At 40.8% G+C, this 7,500-nt stretch overlaps 1 non-coding gene across 1 annotated transcript; it reads left to right on the top strand.

The window, feature by feature from the left end:
* The first annotated feature begins 656 nt into the window (after positions 1–656).
* On the top strand, positions 657–738 carry TRNAS-AGA (transfer RNA serine (anticodon AGA)). Its single transcript has one exon. It is a non-coding gene; the product is annotated as a tRNA-Ser (tRNA).
* Positions 739–7,500: the final 6,762 nt, after the last annotated feature.

The following is a 7,500-nucleotide window of genomic DNA, read 5'->3' as shown; positions in this document are numbered from 1 at the left end:
ACTTTACAAGGGGCTTTCAAGTAAATTAAATCTGTCAGTCAGGTATACTCCAATTATACACATGATTAGGGAAGAAGCACGTGCACTTCAGCACTGATTAGTAGTGATAAAGTGATCAGAGTCCTAAGGCCAACAAAAAGATACAGCAAAATGCGGAGGTGAAAAGCAATAAGGTGGGGTTGGGACCACCATAAGAATGCAAGGTCTAACAAAAACGAACTAAGGATAACATGAGTAAAACATCAGGTTTCTCTACAGCATTTGGTGAGACAAGTGGGCCTTCTTTTATCTTCCATAAATGCAATCTTTCCCGGACCCCTTTATTATATAGCTCTTCAAGGAAAAAATATAAAGCACTTACAAAGGAGCCTCAAATACTCAAAGATGGTAGACTTCTGTAATATGGGCCATATACTAAAAGCAGCACGAAAACAGTGTGCAATAGGGTCCAAAAAACTTGAGTGACCCATGAGAGTATGCATGCAAGCCTATGGTATTCCAAAGTAGAGATATACGCATGCAATTTTTGTTTTTAGGAGAGAATGTGCCTGCTGAAAAAAACATTATTTTTAAAAGTGCATTGCAGAATATCAAGAATTTGCTGTGGGACACCTTGAAAACTTGCATACAGATTATGTGCACACGCCTCACAGTCAGTTGTTGTGGCCGAGTGGTTAAGGCGATGGACTAGAAATCCATTGGGGTCTCCCCGCGCAGGTTCGAATCCTGCCGACAACGAGAATCTTTTTAACATCGGCTACAATTTCAGAAGTTAACCTTTAGTATTTCTTCCATGTCAGTTTTATAAATAGGTGGCTCATTTTGGTGTCACTATTGCCATATCACATAATTATTATTGCTCCCCCTTTCACATCTTTGCTATAACTCTCGTCCTTCATTAGCGCTGGTGCAAACGCTTCAAATTATTATACCCTGGCTCTCTCGGTCATACCTGTGCATGCACTTGAAACTTACTTTACCAATAAAAGAAGCAAATAGAGAAATAAAATAAAAGTGCTAGCTGGATTAGGCAAACACACTTCATAAAACTGCATTTTCTTTTCTATTCTCCCCAGTGTTACAAGCTTAACTGCTCCCTGTGTAATTTCTCTTAACCTGCTGTTCCTGGAAGTGAATTTCATCTACAAGCTCTTTCTGTGTTTTTTCCTAGTCTTTTCTTTCCCTTTTCTTAGATTTGTAACTGTTCCTTTACGTGCTCTATTTAGGCGCCATTAATCTCATTTGAGCTCCTTGTACCTGCTGCTGTTTTCTCCACACCTCATACTGTCTTTTCCCTCTTTCTCTCTTTCTCTGCCGTTGGTGGCTACTTTCCAAAGCGTCTGATGCCCCAATGTTCCTTCGTCTTGTTGTCAGACGTGAATTTGAAAAGCAACAAAATTAACAAGCCTTTACCACTCACACATGGCAGAAGTTTATACTTTAATTCAATGAGCTAAGAAAAGTGTGTTGATGGGGCCCCTACGAGCCATGGTGCTTGCTTCATCATAATTAGGCATGCAGTCATTAGCCACAGCTCTGATTATGGGTCACTGAGGTCAGTTTCAATAATTCCTCAAAAACCTAACCATGCAGTCCCCCCTAACTGTGTAGTTATCTTGCTTTACTGCTGTTTGTGTGATTAGCTGGGAGGAGCTCACGGCAGCATCCTCCCAATAAAAGTGTAGATGGACCGTTCCTTAACTCTTTCTTGCTTCACATACAGATGGCTTGAGGAGGTACAGGGGAGATGCAGGTCTAATAAACAGAATAGAATATCTGCGCCAGGTGTGTTTGTCTGCATTGGTGTCCCATCACAGGCCCACCAGTGTATGTGTGATCTTTGACTCCTGCCAGTTCACAAGCAGGCGGCCAGGAAACGGTTTCAGCCTATCAACCACTGAGTAGATAAAGCCTTTGTATAAGGAATGAGGAAGCAATGAACACATTCAGCCTATCACAGGAGTAGCCCTGAGTGTTCCGAATTATAATTTCTTCATGTCACTGTACGTTATTGAGCCCAAGTAGATTGCCGTGATCGTATAGTGGTTAGTACTCTGCGTTGTGGCCGTAGCAACCTCGGTTCGAATCCGAGTCACGGCATTGTGGTTGGCAATGTTACGGCAGTTGGGTTTTTCCTTTACAGAATTCCAAAATGTGCCAGTTGTTTTTGTAAAATGTCTATTAAAAACAGATCCTTTTCAATATTTAAACGATCTAACGACAAAATATTTAAACACACATGATTATAAGATGTAGGTATACTGTACTTACTGACATAAATTATCGTTCTTGAACATATTTGCGGTAAGGAGAGCGGAGCTCTCCCCCAGGCCAATCAGAATGCAGATGAATGCAGTTGCAGTTGAGTGACCTGTGTTGTGGCTGTCTACAGGGAATGCACATATGTAGCTGTCTCGCAGCCCAATCCAGACGTCAATTGAAGACAGGTTTTCATGCAAATAGAGCAGTAAGTGCAGAGAAATGCTCACTCTCTAAAAATGGCATTTATACAATAGTAAGATTAAATGCAACCTCACCAGTAGATAGGATTTATCAATAAATAAATAAAGCTTCTCCTCTCTGATATGGAATTACCCCCCAAAAAGTATAAGGGAATACCCAATGCTAACCTATGAGAGGGGCAGACCTCACAGTAGTGAAAAATGTAATAGACTGTTTGATACTACTAGGACATACAAACTACCACAGTACATGTCTTACCTTTTACTTACATAGCATGATGCCCCTAGGACTACCTAGGGCCTACCTTAGGGGTTACTGATATGTAATAAAATTGGAGTTTAAGGCTTGGCAAGTAGTTTTAAATGCCAAGTCGAAGTGGCAGTACACTGCAGCACAGGCACTGCAGTAGCAGGCTTGAGACAGGTTTTAAATGCTATTTCTTTGGGCGGCACAATCAGTCACTGGGTATATGGTATACCACTTTACAAGGGGCTTTCAAGTAAATTAAATCTGTCAGTCAGGTATACTCCAATTATGTACATGATTAGGGAAGAAGCACGTGCACTTCAGCACTGATTAGTAGCGATAAAGTGATCAGAGTCCTAAGGCCAACAAAAAGATACAGCAAAATGCGAGGTGAAAAGCAATAAGGTGGGGTTGGGACCACTTTAAGAATGCAAGGTCTAATAAAAAACGAACTAAGGATAACATGAGTAAAACATCAGGTTTCTCTACAGCATTTGGTGAGACAAGTGGGTCTTCTTTTATCTTCCATAAATGCATTCTTTCCCGGACCCCTTTATTATATAGCTCTTCAAGGAAAAAATATAAAGCACTTACAAAGGAGCCTCAAATACTCAAAGATGGTAGACTTCTGTAATATGGGCCATATACTAAAAGCAGCACGAAAACAGAGTGCAATAGGGTCCAAAAAACTTGAGTGACCCATGAGATTATGCATGCAAGCCTATGGTATTCCAAACTAGAGATATACGCATGCAATTTTTGTTTTTAGGAGAGAATGTGCCTGCTGAAAAAAACATTACTTTTAAAAAGTGCATTGCAGAATATCAGGAATTTGCTGTGGGACACCTTGAAAACTTGCATACAGATTATTTGCACACGCCTTACAGTCAGTTATTGTGGCAGAGTGGTTAAGGCGATGGACTAGAAATCCATTGGGGTCTCCCCGCGCAGGTTCGAATCCTGCCGACAACGAGAATCTTTTTAACATCGGCTACAATTTCAGAAGTTAACCTTTAGTATTTCTTCCATGTCAGTTTTATAAATAGGTGGCTCATTTTGGTGTCACTATTGCCATATCACATAATTATTATTGCTCCCCCTTTCACATCTTTGCTATAACTCTCGTCCTTCATTAGCGCTGGTGCAAACGCTTCAAATTATTATACCCTGGCTCTCTCGGTCATACCTGTGCATGCACTTGAAACTTACTTTACCAATAAAAGAAGCAAATAGAGAAATAAAATAAAAGTGCTAGCTGGATTAGGCAAACACACTTCATAAAACTGCATTTTCTTTTCTATTCTCCCCAGTGTTACAAGCTTAACTGCTCCCTGTGTAATTTCTCTTAACCTGCTGTTCCTGGAAGTGAATTTCATCTACAAGCTCTTTCTGTGTTTTTTCCTAGTCTTTTCTTTCCCTTTTCTTAGATTTGTAACTGTTCCTTTACGTGCTCTATTTAGGCGCCATTAATCTCATTTGAGCTCCTTGTACCTGCTGCTGTTTTCTCCACACCTCATACTGTCTTTTCCCTCTTTCTCTCTTTCTCTGCCGTTGGTGGCTACTTTCCAAAGCGTCTGATGCCCCAATGTTCCTTCGTCTTGTTGTCAGACGTGAATTTGAAAAGCAACAAAATTAACAAGCCTTTACCACTCACACATGGCAGAAGTTTATACTTTAATTCAATGAGCTAAGAAAAGTGTGTTGATGGGGCCCCTACGAGCCATGGTGCTTGCTTCATCATAATTAGGCATGCAGTCATTAGCCACAGCTCTGATTATGGGTCACTGAGGTCAGTTTCAATAATTCCTCAAAAACCTAACCATGCAGTCCCCCCTAACTGTGTAGTTATCTTGCTTTACTGCTGTTTGTGTGATTAGCTGGGAGGAGCTCACGGCAGCATCCTCCCAATAAAAGTGTAGATGGACCGTTCCTTAACTCTTTCTTGCTTCACATACAGATGGCTTGAGGAGGTACAGGGGAGATGCAGGTCTAATAAACAGAATAGAATATCTGCGCCAGGTGTGTTTGTCTGCATTGGTGTCCCATCACAGGCCCACCAGTGTATGTGTGATCTTTGACTCCTGCCAGTTCACAAGCAGGCGGCCAGGAAACGGTTTCAGCCTATCAACCACTGAGTAGATAAAGCCTTTGTATAAGGAATGAGGAAGCAATGAACACATTCAGCCTATCACAGGAGTAGCCCTGAGTGTTCCGAATTATAATTTCTTCATGTCACTGTACGTTATTGAGCCCAAGTAGATTGCCGTGATCGTATAGTGGTTAGTACTCTGCGTTGTGGCCGTAGCAACCTCGGTTCGAATCCGAGTCACGGCATTGTGGTTGGCAATGTTACGGCAGTTGGGTTTTTCCTTTACAGAATTCCAAAATGTGCCAGTTGTTTTTGTAAAATGTCTATTAAAAACAGATCCTTTTCAATATTTAAACGATCTAACGACAAAATATTTAAACACACATGATTATAAGATGTAGGTATACTGTACTTACTGACATAAATTATCGTTCTTGAACATATTTGCGGTAAGGAGAGCGGAGCTCTCCCCCAGGCCAATCAGAATGCAGATGAATGCAGTTGCAGTTGAGTGACCTGTGTTGTGGCTGTCTACAGGGAATGCACATATGTAGCTGTCTCGCAGCCCAATCCAGACGTCAATTGAAGACAGGTTTTCATGCAAATAGAGCAGTAAGTGCAGAGAAATGCTCACTCTCTAAAAATGGCATTTATACAATAGTAAGATTAAATGCAACCTCACCAGTAGATAGGATTTATCAATAAATAAATAAAGCTTCTCCTCTCTGATATGGAATTACCCCCCAAAAAGTATAAGGGAATACCCAATGCTAACCTATGAGAGGGGCAGACCTCACAGTAGTGAAAAATGTAATAGACTGTTTGATACTACTAGGACATACAAACTACCACAGTACATGTCTTACCTTTTACTTACATAGCATGATGCCCCTAGGACTACCTAGGGCCTACCTTAGGGGTTACTGATATGTAATAAAATTGGAGTTTAAGGCTTGGCAAGTAGTTTTAAATGCCAAGTCGAAGTGGCAGTACACTGCAGCACAGGCACTGCAGTAGCAGGCTTGAGACAGGTTTTAAATGCTATTTCTTTGGGCGGCACAATCAGTCACTGGGTATATGGTATACCACTTTACAAGGGGCTTTCAAGTAAATTAAATCTGTCAGTCAGGTATACTCCAATTATGTACATGATTAGGGAAGAAGCACGTGCACTTCAGCACTGATTAGTAGCGATAAAGTGATCAGAGTCCTAAGGCCAACAAAAAGATACAGCAAAATGCGAGGTGAAAAGCAATAAGGTGGGGTTGGGACCACTTTAAGAATGCAAGGTCTAATAAAAAACGAACTAAGGATAACATGAGTAAAACATCAGGTTTCTCTACAGCATTTGGTGAGACAAGTGGGTCTTCTTTTATCTTCCATAAATGCATTCTTTCCCGGACCCCTTTATTATATAGCTCTTCAAGGAAAAAATATAAAGCACTTACAAAGGAGCCTCAAATACTCAAAGATGGTAGACTTCTGTAATATGGGCCATATACTAAAAGCAGCACGAAAACAGAGTGCAATAGGGTCCAAAAAACTTGAGTGACCCATGAGATTATGCATGCAAGCCTATGGTATTCCAAACTAGAGATATACGCATGCAATTTTTGTTTTTAGGAGAGAATGTGCCTGCTGAAAAAAACATTACTTTTAAAAAGTGCATTGCAGAATATCAGGAATTTGCTGTGGGACACCTTGAAAACTTGCATACAGATTATTTGCACACGCCTTACAGTCAGTTGTTGTGGCCGAGTGGTTAAGGCGATGGACTAGAAATCCATTGCGGTCTCCCCGCGCAGGTTCGAATCGTGCCGACAACGAGAATCTTTTTAACATCGGCTACAATTTCAGAAGTTAACGTTTAGTATTTCTTCCATGTCAGTTTTATAAATAGGTGGCTTATTTTGGTGTCACTATTGCCATATCACATATTTATTATCGCTCCCCCTTTCATATCTTTGCTATAACTCTCGTCCTTCATTAGCGCTGGTGCAAACGCTTCAAATCATTATACCCTGGCTCTCTGGGTCATACCTGTGCATGCACTTGAAACTTACTTTACCAATAAAAGAAGCAAATAGAGAAATAAAATAAAAGTGCTAGCTGGATTAGGCAAACACACTTCATAAAACTGCATTTTCTTTTCTATTCTCCCCCGTGTTACAAGCTTAACTGCTCCCTGTGTAATTTCTCTTAACCTGCTGTTCCTGGAAGAGAATTTCATCTACAAGCTCTTTCTGTTTTTTTTCCTAGTCTTTTCTTTCCCTTTTCTTAGATTTGTAACTGTTCCTTTACGTGCTCTATTTAGGCGCCATTAATCTCATTTGAGCTCCTTGTACCTGCTGCTGTTTTCTCCACACCTCATACTGTCTTTTCCCTCTTTCTCTCTTTCTCTGTGGTTGGCGGCTACTTTCCAAAGCGTCTGATGCCCCAATGTTCCTTCGTCTTGTTGTCAGACGTGAATTTGAAAAGCAACAAAATTAACAAGCCTTTACCACTCACACATGGCAGAAGTTTATACTTTAATTCAATGAGCTAAGAAAAGTGTGTTGTGGGGCCCCTACGAGCCATGGTGCTTGCTTCATCATAATTAGGCATGCAGTCATTAGCCACAGCTCTGATTATGGGTCAGTGAGGTCAGTTTCAATAATTCCTCAAAAACCTAACCATGCAGTCCCCCCTAACTGTGTAGTTAT

This window comes from Lissotriton vulgaris, chromosome 1_1 (assembly GCF_964263255.1).
Source record: "Lissotriton vulgaris chromosome 1_1, aLisVul1.2, whole genome shotgun sequence".
Lineage (NCBI taxonomy): Eukaryota > Metazoa > Chordata > Amphibia > Caudata > Salamandridae > Lissotriton > Lissotriton vulgaris.
The sequence above is the reverse complement of the archived record's forward strand: the minus strand, read 5'-3'. Positions and strand labels throughout refer to the sequence as shown.